Source organism: Durio zibethinus, chromosome 3 (genome assembly GCF_047325235.1).
Source record: "Durio zibethinus cultivar Kanyao isolate XHJ-2024 chromosome 3, ASM4732523v1, whole genome shotgun sequence".
In the NCBI taxonomy this organism is placed as follows: domain Eukaryota; kingdom Viridiplantae; phylum Streptophyta; class Magnoliopsida; order Malvales; family Malvaceae; genus Durio; species Durio zibethinus.
In genome coordinates, this window is record NC_143164.1 from 38,006 (window position 1) to 55,829 (window position 17,824).

Here is a 17,824-nt window from a genome sequence, read left to right on the forward strand (position 1 = left end):
CACTCAATCAATGCACGCATTGTGACCCTAGGTCAGGCAAGATTACTCTTTGAGTTTAAGCATATCAATAAGTAGAGGAAAAGAAACTTACCAAGATTCCCCTAGTAACGATGAGCGAATTGGGAAAAGCCTAACTTGATAATTGGTCACCTTTGATGTCCAAATTGTAGTCTAGAGAAGCATCTTTAATGGTGGACTGGGCCCAATCCACTAGAAAGAGGTACTGGTGAAAGCCCCATTATGCCTAGACCCTATCACACCATGAGGCGCTATCTACGAGTCAAGTTGTTCAGGAATGTAGCCCTAATCAGGTAGTAAATTCTATCCAAGGCTGAATACAAGGAAGAGACCAATAATGAACAAGTATCGTGAGAGAAAGATGAAAAGGACTTTAAAAAAAGAGTCAAAAAGTGCATGAAATTATCGGTAGAGAAGTAGATGAAGGCTAAGGATGCATCTCAATTAGATGTGAAATGGCGAGAGTTAGTCCACCAATCGACTTGGGGCATGGATCGATGCAGATCATGGCAATGGCCCAAGCTCGAGCTTTTTATATGCCTACAGAGACATTATCGCCACTATCATGGAATGCAACACATGCCATCTAGATGTGTGTCAGCCCATATGTGCTTCTAGGGTCAACCTATAGGCTTCCCATTTGGCCCATCTTGAAACACAAACCAAGGAGTCTAACATGTGTAAGTGAATGAGCTAGAAAAACCATAAGGTGCAAGGAAACTAATTGGCAAGATCTCTTACAAGTGCACTACTAACCAACCTTGATCTTTTGAATTACGCCTAAATGAGGCAGAGGCAGAGGAAACTCTGGTGGAGGCCCACAGCAATGCTAACATGCAAATCATTCGTCTGTCTTAGGTATAGGGTGAAAAACTAATTGAAATGTCTAGTAGCTAGCTCCCTCTAAAGTTTCTCTCAAGATAGCTAAAGCCCTTAGCAAGTTGTATCAAGTAAAGCCAATGATTAGAGGCATCGGAGGTGCAACACCCTTGACCTATTCTCAAACTTTAAATAGGTAAGAGGGTGAGGCTACATCATGGAGCCGTTCCATGGAATCATGAGCTCCAAGCGAGCCATTTTGTTAAGTAGAACTGGTGATGCAGGATGAACTAGAAGTTAGGTTACGATGCCTAACAACATGCTAACCTAGAACCCAAAAAGGGTGTTGGTCAATTGAGACAATAAGAGAGTGGTAATAAAAGTCAAAATCCACTAAGGAGTGTGTAATAACTCACCTGCTAAATCAACTAGCCCTAAAAATGGATAGTGTTAAGCACACAACCTATATATGGCTATTAGGGCAAGGGCTAAGCCTTAATGAATAGCAAGGTGTGGGGGCACCGTAAAACCCAAAGCATGAGCAGAGCAACCATTAGTATAGATCTTGGTGGTAGTAGCAAATATTCAAATAAGAACTTTAAAGGCTAAAGAAGGGAAAGGTTCTATGTGAATAGCACTTGCACATGGGTTAGTCAATCCTAAAAGATGGGGAAAGTTCATCCGATAGCACGTCTAGCACAAGCTTTAAAAGGGAATCAAGCCAAAATTCTTAAACCAAGATGCGGTGACTAATGGCAATGTTAAGGACTCTGAAGATATTGGTGGGGGCCTCAAGAAGAGTTATCTTTTTTATTTAATGGCCTATCCACCCTGGAAATGGCTTAACCAAAGGTAGGGTCCAACAACCAAAAGAGTACTACACGTTGCATGGTGTCTAATGTGCCCCTGGTGACCTTTGAAAATCCAAAGGACCAACTACCATCCATGCCCAGTCATACTCATAACTGCATCAGGTCTCTAAAGTGAGTAGCCTCTGGTCGATGAACCAATATAGGTAAAAGATGTCGGTAAAATGGATTTGTAACCTTAGAAAAAGGGTTGGCTCTGAAGGCTAGGCATGGGGGTCCCAATCTTGAACCCATCGGCTACTGGTGCACTAATCGAGCTACTCTTACAATGAGAATGGGTCATCACATGCCTGCTAAGGGATGGATTAGAATGGCTCCCTTAGGGGTCTTTCCTATATGACGAATAGTTGGCGCAAAACTGTTATGGACAATGGGAATCCAACTATTTAATTAAAACAAAAGCATTGCAATGGTCCCTACGGATGCTCACTCAATGTGATTTTTGCCCAGTGCTCTGAATGTCAAAATGAAGAAATTCAACCAAGTACAGGTAAATAGTGGGAGTAACTATGACTCTCTTAGGGTAACCAAATGCCTCATCATATAATTAATGACATGCATGAGTGGATTAACAAGATTCCCACTATCCCTATCTACTATCCAACAAAACCACAACCACGGGAATGAGCTTGGTAGAGTCCAACTTTGTGAAATGACTTGAAAGGTATAGGATAAGTGGGAGCACTTGGGCAAAATTGAAATATCATAACTTTTAACATTATTTTACTTATTCCATGAATCAAAGGTGGGGCATAACCCCTTCTTTTGGAACCAAAACTGCCCTTGGTCGATTAATCCAAGCAAAAAACCTTGTTAGGTGGGGAGTTTGGCTAAGGCAGCACATTTGTTAAAAGATAATGCAGGTGTCCTAAGATGAGCTCAACAAGAATAAAAATCTTGTGTGGAACAAAAGGGTAAAAGCTCATTTGATTCTATTTTCCAGTATGAATACGAATTATGAAAGTGTGGCCTATCGATCCTTTAAACCTTTAAAATTTGAAGCTATAAGTGTTTGAAAAGTTACCAGAGGGATAATTAGCTTATGATAACCAAGCATTCATAGAGACATTGCTTTTTGATTCTTTGATGTTGGCTCTTCCTATCATTTTGAAGTAGAATTCACCAAGTGCTAGATTGTTCACCCACCACTAGGAAACACGAGCTAAGTTTAAACTACCATGAGACAGGTTAGTTTTACCCTACTGATGGTAGCGTCACACCTAGTATGAGAGGAACCATTGATTTGCACAATTGGTCATCATGTTTGGTTGAAAAGTTAGTAGTGTGAAGCTACCATGCACTAGATTATGACTGAAAACCTCTAAGTCAGAATCCAGGCTAGAAATAATGCACACACCCATCGCTCGATTGCCAACCTATAGTAGGGGCCTATGGCCTTCAATGGCACATGTCATAGGTGTAGCCCTTATGGTGGACAAGCCACACGGGCCTCCTTAGGGCTCAATTCCCATCGAGTGGTGGGTAAAATCCTTTACAGATGGCTTAAATGTGTGACAAGGTATTGTAAGTGGTAGAGTGGCCTTGCTACCATGATCCACTAAGATTCAACCTTTCATCACTTCGATTCATCCCTCCCCCACTTCACACCCACTAAAGTCCACTCATTTCATTTTTTTACACTGCATACCTTTGGGGTTGGGGATGAATGGTGTTCTCTATTGCAATCGATTTGGCTGGGCGATGACATCCCTCCCTTATGAGTCCAAGTAAACAACAACCAAATACCTTTGGTATTTGTTACAGGGAAGGGCTTGCCCCTGGTACAGGCACTTGCCTCGAACTCCATCAGCACATACTAGCCTTTAGTGCAAGTTGTTGCCTCAAACACCATTGATAACATCTAGCCCTTGGTTGGTGTAGGCAATCGCATCAAACATAATCGACAGATGCTAGCCTATTGTTGCCTTAGACACCATATACAGATGCTAACACCATGGTGCGGGATGTTGAATCAGACACCATTGCCAGATGCTGGCACTTTATGTGAGCACTTACTTTAACCATCGTCGGTGCAAATAGGGCCTTGGTGTAGGTTGTTGCCTTGAACATGTCTTTGGTAGATGTTGGCACTTGGTATGGAATGTGTATCATGACCCTCCCACCTAAGGCACTTGTTTGCCCCTCGATCACCATCAGCACCAAATAGTGCTCGGAGTATATGTCACGGGTGGTCTTAAGCCAAACCCCGTGTGACCTTATTTATGGAATTGACTCCATTTGCTAGAGGTGTAAATGATACATTAGTACTCACTAGCTATTTGGGTCCAACTCAAATAAAATTCAAATTTGGCTTGGTTATTATCGAGTCAAGCTCGAACTTGAGTAGCTAGACTTATCGATCGAGCCAAGTTCGATCATTCTTATTCCTAACTTGAGTAGCTCACGAGCCTAATTGATCTTTTATATTTTAATATATTTTAATTATTTTAATTAATAAAATATCTTGAACTCGAGTTTGAGCTTAAGCATAGCTAATTAAGCTCTTGTCAAATAAAAAAATCAAGCCTAATCGAGCAAGCTCGAGTAGCTTAAATTCTATCTTAAGTCAAAATTGAGCTAAAAAATAAAACTCAATCGAGTTTGAGCTTCAAAATTTGAGTCAAGCTCGAATCAAGTTTTGAACTTTGAATTTTGAGTCAAGCTTAAGCTCAAGCTTAATGCTATATTGGTTTAAACTCGATCGATTACATCTTATTATCTACCTAAGTCAGCATACTAAACTCAAGTGCTTAGCATAATTCCAGCTTGTTAAAGATTATGCTACAGTACTGGGCCTTCTGGAAGCCCACAAATACTGATCCTCCTAAGACTGTGTTTAGGTGTGTTTGTACCTTGGTCTGACCATGCACCTGTACCTAGGTCTGATTGTGTGTCTGTGCATCACTCACCAGCTCTTGCACCTTGGCTTGGCTCAATTTTGTCAAACTTGAATACTATGCCTAAGCCTCAAGAATCTTGATCATTACCCATACCACTGTTTTGGGCTAGTTCCTAATAACCTGGGCCTCCAATAGGCCTCAAGGCTTAGTCCCTGTAGATGTCAGACCCTATCCCACTAGAACTGGAATTACTTCTAGACTCGAAGAAAACCCCTAGGCCTAGACCAGCTTATGGATCGTAACACATGCATAAGCCTTGACCACCTTCAGGACATGTGGGCTAGTGGACTTGGCACATGCTATCCCTTTATGCGACCAATTCCCTCGAACAGCATTGGCACATGCTAGGTTACACATCGTATGCAGGTATCCTGGGCTTTGGCCATGCACCATGCACATTACGATTAGGTAATAGGTGCACTCAGGCACATCTTTATATTTCTACAATGCCAATGTCATTTTTATGGCTTGTAAATTTATATAAGCGCTTGCCAATGCCCACATCAGGGCTTAGCTCAATTGTGCCTAATTTGAACATTATGTCTGAGCCTCTACGGTCTTGATCACTAACCATACCACTATTCTAGACTAGTTCCCCATGACTTAGGCTTCCAGCAGGTCTCAAAGCTTGGTCATCCTAATTGTCGAACCCTATCCTGCTAGAACTAGAATTATTCCTTGACTTGGAAAGAACCCTTAGGCTTAGACCAGCTTGTGAACTGTGACACATACACATTCCTTGACCAACCATCGGGACATGTTATCCCTTGGTCTTGACACATGCTTCATCTTGACACATGCTTCGAACACCATCAGTACATACTAGCCTTTTATGTGGGTAATTCCCTTGAAAATTGTCAGCACATGCTGGGCTGAGCACTACATGTAGGTATCCTGGGCCTTGGCTATGTACCATGCATACCATGACCAGGTAGTAGGTGGGTTTAGGCACATCTTCATATTTTTGCTAAGCCAATGCCATTTTTATGGCTTGTAAATTCATATAAGCACTTACCAGTGCCCGTACTTAGGCTTGACTCAACTCTATTGAACATAAGCACCATGCATGAACCTCTAGAGTCTTGATCACTACCTGTACCATTGTTCTGGGCTAGTTTCCCATGACCTGGGCCTCTAATATGCCTCAAGGCCTACTTCCCCTAGCTGTCGAACCCTTTCCGACTAGAATTGGAACTATTCCTTAACTTAGAGAGAACCCCTAAGCCTGGACCAACTTACAAACCATGACACATGCACATGCCAATGCCTTGACCACCATCGACACCTAATGAATCGTGGTGCATGCACATGCCTTGACCATCATCGGGACATGTTGGCCATTGGTCTTGATACATGCATCAACCACCATCAGCACATGTTGGCCTTTGGTGTAGGTTATTGCCTCAAACACCATCGCCAAATGTTGGCACTTAGTGTAGCATGTGTACCATGACCCTATCACCACTCTTCAATCCCTTTCAAGGAACTTGTTTGCCCTTTGAGTGCCATCAGCACCAAATGACACTCAGTGCATGTGTCATGGGCTCTAATCTTAAGCCAAACTCTATGTGACCTTAGATATGTAATTGACTCTATGTGCCTTAGTCAACCTACAAAACTCAAGTGCTTAGTATAATTCCAGCTTGTCAAAGATTATGTTGTAATACTTTGCCTTTTAGAAGCCCCCAAATTTGATCCTCTTAGGACTGTGTTTAGGTGTGCCCACACTTGGGTCTAACCATGCACCCATACCTCAATCATCATTACCCTTACTTAGGTTTGGCTGTATGCCTACATATCACTCACCAATAACTACACTTGGGCTTGGCTTAATTCTACCAAACTTGAACACTATGCCTAAGCCTTTGGAGTCCTAATTGCTGCCCATGCCATTGTTCTGTGCTAATTCCCTGTGACCTGGGCCTCTAATAAGGCTCAAGGCCTGGTCCCCTTGGATGTCAAACCCTATCCTATTAGAACTAGAATTGCTCCTTGACTCGAAAAGAACCCTTAGGCCTAGAAAAGCTTATAGACCATGACACATGCACATGCCTCAACCATCATCAACATCAAATGACCTTCGATGCATGTATCGTAGATCACGAACAAGTTCAAGACCAAGAGGGTCATGTCACAAGACTTGCTTATGATGATATGGGTAATGAACTAGGAAAGATTGAAACAGAAGCCCTAAAGGCACTTACTTTATCCAAATGTGTGGGTCAAGCCAAGGTCAGAGCGTAGGAGTGCACTCAAGGTAAGTTGCACAGTGATAAGGATAAAGGCTACTCATTGGAAACTTCTAGAAAGCCTTAAGATATGGCATAAGCAGTCAGGTGCAGAAAGGCCTAGAACCTCCTGGAGATAGGCTAGGCTTGCGGGCATGGAAACTTTTAGATTAACTTAGAGATAGGCTAAATGGTTGGGCATGAAAGGGCTAGAGAAGCTTGGAGGTAAGCGAGGTGTGAGGGCACTGAAGGTTTCAGAAGGGTTAGGCACACGCACAGTGATGGGCACTATAGAGCCTAGATGAGAAAGCCTATAGAAAACTTTAGTTGCATGTAGAGTGGCACCAAATGAAAAGGCTCTAGAACCAGCTAGGTGTGAGCACTCAAGGGAAATGCTTGAATTTTTCCAAACTAAGGGGCTTAACAGGGAAACTGAAACTAGAAGATCTCTAGAAAGGCCTTAGCCAACCTTATTAGAGCCTGGGCACTCTATAACTATCTAGAAGGCCTTTAATGGACATACACTTGGATTCATTCTAACAACAAATGCCAAGGGGGCTTAAGTATAAATAGGCGAGTTTCCCCGTAATTTGTACATAAGCCACAATCAAGTGACAACAAGAGAAGCAAGAGTATAAAACATTAGGGACTTAGGCCTTAAGACCCTTTTTAGAGAATACATAAGGATTGCGTTCCAAGAGCAAGTGTACATACCCCATCAAGTCAATAAACTACTCTTGCTTTAACCATTTCCTTCCTAGCTTTCTCCTAAACTCCTAGGAGATTTGTCGTGTTTCAGCACAAGTGCATAGCACAAAGAGTTGGTTAAAGGCTAATTTAGGCATAGGGATGATATTTTCCTACTTAAGGTCGCACAATAGCTAGGCATATAAATGGTAGTTTTTTGGGCTATGCACCATGCAAACCAAGATCGGGTAGTAGGTAGGTTTAGGTACATCTTCATATTTTTGCCATGCCAATGCCATTTTCATGGCTTGTAAATTCATATAATGGTCTCCTAAGCCTTCATGGGAAGTTTCATGGCAAGATGAACCATTTTTTATTTTTCATGATTTTTTAAATTTTTTATGGTTTAGGATTTTTTGACATTATTTTAAGAGTTTTGGCCCAAATTTTGGTATACATGATCTTTGTATTTTTGTTGGCATCTACAAAAAAATTTAGCTAAAAAATTAAAGTATGGAAGATTTTGTGGCCATTTGAAAAAAGCATCCCCATTTTAAACACTTGAATTGTTATTAGATGTGAACTTGTAAAAGCTCTTATGCTTATTAAGGGGAAGAGTTGTCAAGGTTCATTGGGGAATAAGGGGCCAATATAAGAGCTAAGGACAGCACCCATTGCATATCATGCACTCACCCTCTAGCCCACCACCCCTAACTGTTAGAACCCTCAATGCCACTGATCAGGTTCTATGATAATGCTCTAGTGATGGTGTTATAGGTAAAAGAATGTAGTACCAGCACATGCCTGAGCCCAACATGTGCATCGTCGCCCAAAATCAAACTTTGGCCAAGGCCTCAACCATCAATAACACATGCTACTGCATGGTACAAGCACATGCCTTAACCATTACCAGCATAATTTGGCCCTTGGTACAGGCACTTACTTTGATCACCATTGACACATGCTGGCCCTTGGTGTAGGTACATACCTCGATTTGGCCCTTGGTGTAGGCACATACCTTGATCAGGATTGGTATAACCTAGATTTGATACAGACATATACCTCAATCAACATCAGCACAGGATGGCCTTTGGTACGAGCAGTTGCCTCGAACACTATTGGCACATGCTGGGCCTCGGTATGAACACATGCCTCGACCACCATTGGCACCTATAGACCTTTAGTGCAAGATATGCCTATTTGCAAAAGTGTCTCCATTTCAGACACTTTAATGTCTACTATTGAAATATTTGTAAAATCTCTCATGCTTTTTAAGGGTTGATTGTTTGGGCCCCTCTCTCCTCCTTATGAAGGGAAAAGGTGTGTGATGAGCTTGTCATTACATACATCCACGGTAACATCCTTAAACCAAAATCCAAGCCATGCATGCCTTCTAGCTATGTTGTTAGGTGACTGGTTGCTCTAGTGACCTGTAATCATCCATCACCCTAATTAGTTCACATGCATGAGAAAAAAGCTCAGCTATGCCAAGTTTATACCCATGCCTACAGCTGATGTTGCCCTAGACCTTAGACCAAGTCCCTAAATTGGGTAATGGCTCTTTAAGGTGATGCAAGTACAAACAGTGGTCCTAAGCTTGGTCTGGCCAAGTATTTTGGGTATTTGGCAACCTTGTGGTCCCTTCTCATCAACCATAAAAATGCCTTGGCCTAGCCAAGCCCGTGTATGTGTCATAGGTAGAGGGCTAAAGTTTAGCACCTATGCAGCCTTAGGTTGGAAACTACCATCCATCTGCCAAAGTTAGCATTTTTTTCCAACTCTATGCTAAACGTTTGTGTTGTGCACTCCATTGGCTCTCTAACAGCTTGAAAGAAAACTAAGAATGAAAGTTAAAGCAATTGTATTTCTATTTATTTGATGCTCTATGTCTATCCCCAAGTCTCTATGTATGGCTAAGTTTAAGACTTGGTTTTTTTAACTTCTCTCTTATTGTTGCTAACTTCTTACAAATGAGAGGAAAGACCCTTATTTATACTTAAGTCTCCCTAGCACATATGGCCTTTATTAATCCAAGTGTGTTGCCATTATATGCCTTTAGTCCATTACATGGTCCTTAGACACTTCCTAGGTTGGCTAAGGCCTTTGCAAAATCTAGCTGGTTTCAGGCTCCGTGCTGACCCTCATGTCTGGAAGAGTCTAGGCACACTAGTTGACTACCCATGCCTAGCAGGCTCTAGAGCATTCCCCATTTAATCACTATTCTACTCAAAGCTAGGGCCTTCCAAATCCTTCATCATCTGGGCACTACAGTTCCTATTACTATTCCTACACATAGCCCTTCTAAAACCATTAATGGCCATGCATGTGGCCTACCTCTAGGCTTCTCTAAACTTTTCTACACTTATGCGCCTAGCCTGTCTCTAGGCTAATCTAGAGCCTTTGGTGCCTACCTTCTCATGCCACTCTTTTGGGGCATTCTAGATCTTTCTAATGAGTAGTCCCCATTCTTGGTACTAGGCTACTCACCTCACTATTCTCTTACACTTTAGCCTAGGCCCTAGTTTGCTCACTGAGCCTAGTATGTGCCCTTAAGACCTTGGTCTTAATCCTTCTAGGTCTTTCACCTACACCAACTTGAAAAAGCTGAGTCTATCAACTAACTTGGCTTAGGACTTTCTACGTAGACCATGACATTCTCCCGTACTTGTCGGATCAATGTCCCACTCTTGTCTTGATGGTCTTTGGCATACAATGGTTCTTGGTACATGATGGTTCTTGGTATAACATCATAGTCATCCCTTGTTCTGGTCATAATCCCAATATGGTTCCTATGAAACCAATGCTTGTCAAATTAAGTAGTGCCTTAGTTGGTGACATGCCATTACCTTGTCTTCATGCTTAATTGGCCCTTTGGGGCATGCAGCACTTGCATCACATAGGCTTCTATGATCATAGTTGTTGACGCACACAACGCCTCTATGCCTAATGTGTCATTACCCTCTTTTCTACACCATGGGGTCCTTACCCTCTTCTCACACTCAATAGGCCTTTTTAGGTGTACAGTGCACAAATGTAGGGTGTCCATGCTCATGTCTAGGCCATTACCTTTTCTTCAACAAACCATCTATCTCTAGGGCCAATGTCACCTATGCCTCTACCTTAATAAGGCAACATTAGTAAGATATATCGAAGCAGTGCTTACCTTAGTAGCATCGTCCTTCATACCCATGGCTTAGAAGTACTATTCCATCCCCTATAGATAGTTGTCTACTTCCTTGGCTATCCTAGTCCCCTCAAACTCCTTGGGCTTGGAAATCTTCACACAGGTCTTAGACACTCCAGTAATCATGCCATTCCCAATAGCTATCTTGCAAGCAGTAAACTCCCCCTTGAGTTCTTCCATCTCCTTGTGCATGGTCTCTACCTAGGCCTCCAAGGTTTTATTCCTCTGGGTGATCATGTTAATGGCCTCATTCAGAGCTGCTTGCAACTCACTTTTGAGCTTTTCCTCTATGGAGTCCAATGCCTTAATGTGAGTCTCAACCTCGTCAAGTTTTTCCTTCACATCACCCACTGTCACCTCCACCTTAAACAGCCTTACATCCATGGTAGACTAGATGTCCCTTGAACTAGCTTTCTTCCCCCTTCCATAACTTTACTCCTAAGCCTCTGGTTGTTGGCTAGCAACATTACTCCGGGATGCCATTTCTGCAAATGCCTTGAGTGTGATCTAAACTTCACCGAATAGAACCCACGCAGAACCTACTCTGATACTAACTAGCATAAGCTTGGATCTTTAAACCAAAATCCTTGCAGCCTTAACTAGGAATGAGCTCATTATGTCTAAGTCAGCCTATGAACCAAGCGTGTGGGCACTAGACCAACTAAAAGGGCAGAATATGCAAGTTTGAGAGAATAAGAGAATGTTGGAATATGTTGTATATTACTGAAGACAAAATGTGTCTAATGATGTACAACTAAGTGTGGGGTGACCCTTTATTTATAGTTGAGGCCCTAAGACTAATTATGGCCACTTCCTAAAATCAAAAGATTACATATTCCAAGAATTAAGGGATTTACACATTAATACATAGATTAAACCCTGATTCTAAGGACCTCCTCCTGATTCTTAGGGTTGACTAGGTCCTCCCACTGAATGCTACCAATCCTGGATGCTTCTAGAATATTCTGGATCTGCCAATCTCCCCTAGGTCCACCTAGGTGAGGTGTGAGCATGTTGCAGGCTTGGTCCTGGCTGGGCGGTCTGGACATTTCTCCCATGCTTATTACGCCAACCCTTACAACTGTCCCTAGTGCTCGAGCCTATTAATATTTAAACAATTAATAAGTAAAAGATTTAAAAAATAGATCTGTTTATCGAATAAGTTTAAAATGTTATGATTATTTTAACAATTATTTATTTTAAATCGTTATTACTTTTAGTTTTTTCATATAACAATTGTTTTTGTTCATACAAGCTTATTCATATTAAAATAATATTAATTTATTAATATTTCGACAATTAATAAGAAAAAAATTTTAAATAAATGTGCTTACCAAATAAGTTCAAATAATCACAACTATTTGAGTAATTATTTATTTCAAATCGTTATGACCTTTTGGTTTGCCATAAAACAATTGTATCAATTCATATAAACTTATTTAAAATAAAATAATACTAATTTATTAATATTCCCAAAATTAATGAGTAATTTAAAAAATGAATCTATTTACCATACAAATTCAAATAGTTATAACTAATTGAACAATTATCTATTTCAAATCATTATGATGTTTTGTTTTATCATAAAATAATTGTTTTTGTTCATTCAAGCTTATTTCGAATAAAATAATATAATTTTATTAATATTTCAAAAATTACTAAGTAAAAATTTAAAAAATAAATCTATTTTCAGAACACATTCAAATACTTTAACTATTTGAATAATTATCTATTTCAAATAGCTATTACCTTTTGTTTTGTCATAAACCAATTGTTTCTATTCATATAAACTTATTTGAAATAAAATAATACTAATTTACTAATATTCTAAAAATTAATAAATAAATGTTTTAAAAAATAAATTTATTTATCGAGAAGCTCAAATATTTATGACTGTTTGACAAAACAAAAGTCATAATGATTTGAATTATATAATTGTTCAAATAGTCATAACTATTTAAACTTATTTGGTAAACAAATTCATTTTTTAAATCATTTACTTATTAGTTGTCTGAATATTAATAAATTTGTATTATTTTAATTGAAACAAGGTTTTATGAATACAAAAAAAATATTTTATAATAAAATAAAAGGTTATAGTGATTTGAAATAAGTAACTGTTTAAATAGTCATAACTATTTGAACTTATTTGATAAACAGATTTAGTTTTTAAATCTCTTACTTATTAATTTTTGAAATATTAATAAATTAAAATTATGTTATTCATAATCAATTGTATGAACAAAAACAATTGTTTTGTGACAAAACAAAAGGTCATAATGATTTGAAATAGATAATTGTTCAAACAATTATAACTATTTGTACTGGTCATGCCAATAAATTCATTTTTTAAATCTATTATTTATTAATTTTTAGAATATTAATAAATTAGCATTACTTTTATTCCAAATAGGATTATATCAACAGAAATTTTGTTTTATGACAAAACAAATGATCATAACAGTTTGAAATAAATAATTGTTCAAATTGTTATAACTAATTGAACTAGTTTTATATAGATTTATTTTTTAAAATCTCTTATTAATTATCAAAATATTAATAAATTCATATTATTTTATTATAAACAAACTTATATGAATTAAAAATATTTGTTTTATGACAAAACAAAAGGTCATAACGATTTGAAATAGAGAATTATTCGCATAGCCATTAAATCTCTTAGTTATTAATTTTCATAATATTATTATATTAGATTACTTTATTCCGAATAAGCTTGTATAAACATAAATAATTATTTTGACAAAACAAAAGATTATAACTATTTGAAATATATAATTGTTTAAATAGTAATAATTATTTGAACTGGTTCAGTAACCATATTTAATTTTTAAATCTCATACATATAAAATTTTGAAATATTAATAAATTAGTATTATTTTATTCTGAATTGGCTTGTATGATGAAGAACAATTGTTTTAGGACAAAACAAAAGTTCATAATGGTTTGAAATAGATGATTGTTCAAATGTGTTAGCTTTATAGGTGAGATGGTGATCCAAGAGGGAGGGTGAATTAGATTTCTCCAAATTCTTCCCAAACAATGATTTCAATATAGTTGAATGGAAATTAAAACAATAAGCACTTTTTATGAAAATATAATGCAAACAATAACAATTAATGAACCTAAATCAAATATAAGCAATAATAAATTGTAAAGAGATAAGGATAGAGAAATCAAACACAATAATTTATAGAGGTTTGGTCCTTCTTCACAAGGCACCTACGTCCTTTCTTCTTGGTTGTCCACACTAAGGCTTCAATCCACTATTCTTGAATTGAAAATACAACCTATCTTTTTCTTTCTAAGGCTTAAGATAGAAACCTCTACCCTTTGTAGTATTTTACCCAATCTCACTACAAAGCTCTCAACAGGATACCTCACCTTTTGTTCTCTTCCACCCTTGTATATCAAAGGTAATTTTGCAAACAATAGAACAACTTCTCTAAGGCTAAGTTTTTGCTAAGTTTAAGTACAAGAAAATGATGAATGAACAACAAATAAAAATTGTATATAATAAATACAAAGATATGGACTTTGAAGCTCTAAAAACTCTTGATTTTTTTTTATAGAATGAAAATATAGCTTGTTGGCTCTTGCTCTCTTGATTTATCAATCCTCTTGGTATGTTGGGATGCCCAATTTATAGAGAAATTGAATAAGTAGCCATTGGGAAAGTTTGGGAAGTGAAAGTAGACGTTGAATGCATGAAAAAAATAGTTGTTGGTGTGATTCTACCCAGACCCGATCGATCCCTTGAAGGGATCGATCGGTTCAAGTTTTATGCCATTTCATGCTTAAAAAACATAACCTAATCAATCCCTTCCATGAGGGAATCAATCTTGTAAATGGTTAGGTGGTTGTCTCTTATTTTGCACTCTACTCACTAATTTAATCATATCTTGAGTTATATAAATCCAAATCACAAACCATTTGAAGATTTAGAAACTAGACTTAAAGGGCTTTCTATATTCATCACCTAATTCATTGAGTATGAATTATAGTGAATTTTCAAAGCTACCCCTTGTGCAGTTTTTCTGACAACTGCAGAGTGTCTAGTAAAAATTCAAAATCTTTTCTTAGAAAATTTGGATTTTGATTTTGTTTGATCCATTAGAAAGTAGACTCAAAGAGCTTTCCAACCATATAAAATTCAAATATTAAAACTTTGTGAATTAATACAGAAAAATAAAATAAGTTCAATGTTGGAAAACTTTGTTATTATACAACAGCTTTCTTAAGTTAATATTTTTCTCAAAACCAATATTATCAAAATTGTATTAAGTCCAAAATAAATAAATTCATTTTACAAACAACAATTTGACTTTCATTTAAGCTCAAATAAATAATCTTTAAAGATAGATTTGGTTTAAGAAATATGAAACCAAGAAAGGTTTGTTTGAACTTTGAAAATCATATTATTTATTTAGTACCAAAATATAAAACTTAAGAACATGTACTAAATAAATCTTTTTCAAAATTTTGATCAAGTTTATTTATCTTTAATGTTTTGTCATTTCAAAATAAAGATCAATTCAAGGCTAACAAAATGGCTATAATTATTTAAACTGATTTGATAAACTGATTTATTTTTCAAATCTCCAACTTTTCAATTTTTGAAATATTAATAAAGTAATATTATTTTATGTTGGATAAGCTATTATGAGCTAAAAAAATTGTTTTATGATAAAACCAATGTTCGATAAATAGATGATTTTTTTTAAATTTCTTGCTTATTAATTTTTTGAATGTTAATAAAATAGTATTATTTTATTTCAAATAAGTATATATGAATTGAAACAATTATTTTATGACTAAACAAAAGCTCATAACGATTTGAACTAGATAATTGTTCAAATAGTCTTAACTATTTAAACTGTTTCGACAAACATATTTATTTTTTAAATCTCTTGGTTATTAATTTTTGAAATATTATTATTTTAGCAATATTTTACTCCAAATAAGCTTGTATAAATAGAAACAATTTTTTTATGACAATACAAAAATCATAATGATTTAAGATAAATAATTTTTAAATAGTCATAACTATTTGAATTGGTTCAATAAGCAGATTTAGTTTTTAAATCTCTTAGTAAGTTTTGAAATATGAATAAATTAGTATTTTTTATTCTGAATAATTTTGTATGAATAAAAACAATTTGTAAACAAAATGTCATAACGATTGGAAATAGATAATAGTTCAAATGGTCATGATTATTTGAACTTATTCAGTAAATAGATTTATTTATTAAATTTTCAACTTATTAATTTTTAGAATATTGATAAATTAGTATTATTTTATTTCAAATAAACTTGTATGAATAGAAACATATGCTTTATGACAAACAAGAGATCATAACGATTTGAAATAAATAATTGTTTAAATAGTCATAACTATTTTAACTTTCTAGGCAAATAGATTTATTTTTTAAATTTTTTACTTATTAATTTTTGAAATTTTAATAAATTAGTATTATTTTATTCCGAATAAGCTTTTATGAATAAAAACAATTAGTTTATGATAAAACAAAAGGTAATAATGATTTGAAATAGATAAAATCATTATAACATTTTTGTTTTGTCATAAAACAATTATTTTTGTTCAAAGAAGCTTATTCAGAATAAAATAATACTAATCTAATAATATTATGAAAATTAATAACTAAGAGATTTAAAAAATAAATTTGTTTGTCGAACCAATTTAAATAATTAAGGCTATATGAATAATGTTCTATTTCACATCGTTATGACTTTTTGTTTTGTTGTAAAAGAAATGTTAAGTTTGTTAGGAATAAAATAATACTAATTTATTAATATTTTGAAAATTAATAAGAGATTTTAAAAAAATATGTTTACCAAACTAGTTCAATTAGTTATAACAATTTGAATAATTATTTATCTCAAATCTTTATGACCATTTGTTTTGCCATAAAACAATTGTTTCTATTGATACAGTCTTATTCAAAATAAAGCAATGCTAATTTATTAATATTCTAACAATTAATAAGTAACAGATTTAAAAAAATGAATCCGTTGGTTTGACCCATACAAATAGTTATAATAGTTTGATCAATTATCTATTTCAAGTCGTAATGACCTTTGTTTTGTCAGAAAATAATTATTTCTGTTTCGTACAAGCTGAATCTTCAAAATCTTAATAGATTGGTATTATTTTATTCTAAATAATTTTGCATGAATAGAAATAATTATTTTATGACAAAATAGGAGGTAATAATGATTTGAACTAGATAATTTTTCAAATGGACATGACTATTTGAACTTGTTTGGCAAACATATTTAGTTTTTAAATCTCCTACCTATTAATTTTCAAAATATTTATAAATTAGTATTATTTTATTCTGGATAAACTTATATGAATAGAAACAATTTTTTTATAACAAAACAAAAGATAATAACTATTTTAAATAAATAATTGTTCAAACAGTGATAACTATTTAAACTTGCTCAGTAAATAGATTTATTTTTAAATCTTTTACTTATTTAATTTTGGAATATTAATAAATTAGTATTATTTTATTTCAAATACGCTTGTATGAATAGAAACAATTGGATTATGACAAAACAAAAGGTCATAACTATTTGAAATAGATAATTATTCAAATTATCATAACTATGTGTTCAAAAAATAGATTTATTTTTTAAATTTTTACTTATTAATTTCTAGAATATTAATAAATTTATATTATTTTATTTAGACTAAGCTTTTATGAATAGAAACAATTATTTTATGATAAAAACAAAAAGTCATAACAATTTGAAATAGATAATTGTTCAAATAGTCATAACTATTTGAACTTGATCGAAAAATAGAATCATTTTTTAAATCTTTTACTCATTAATTTTCATAATATTAATAAATTAGTATTATTTTATTTTGAATAAGCCTATATGAACTGATACAATTGTTTTATGATGAAACAAAAGGTCACAATGATTTGAAATGGACAATTATTCAAATAGTTATGCCTATTTGAACTTATTTGATAAACATATTTATTTTTAAAATCTTTTGCTTATTAATTGTCAAAATATTAATAAATTAATATTATTTTAATCTAAATAAGCTTGTATAAACAAAAA

General features: G+C 35.1%; 1 pseudogene; it reads left to right on the forward strand.

The window, feature by feature from the left end:
• Positions 1–22: 22 nt before the first annotated feature.
• Positions 23–3,296, forward strand: LOC149519411 (25S ribosomal RNA; annotated as a pseudogene).
• The last annotated feature ends 14,528 nt before the right edge of the window (positions 3,297–17,824 follow it).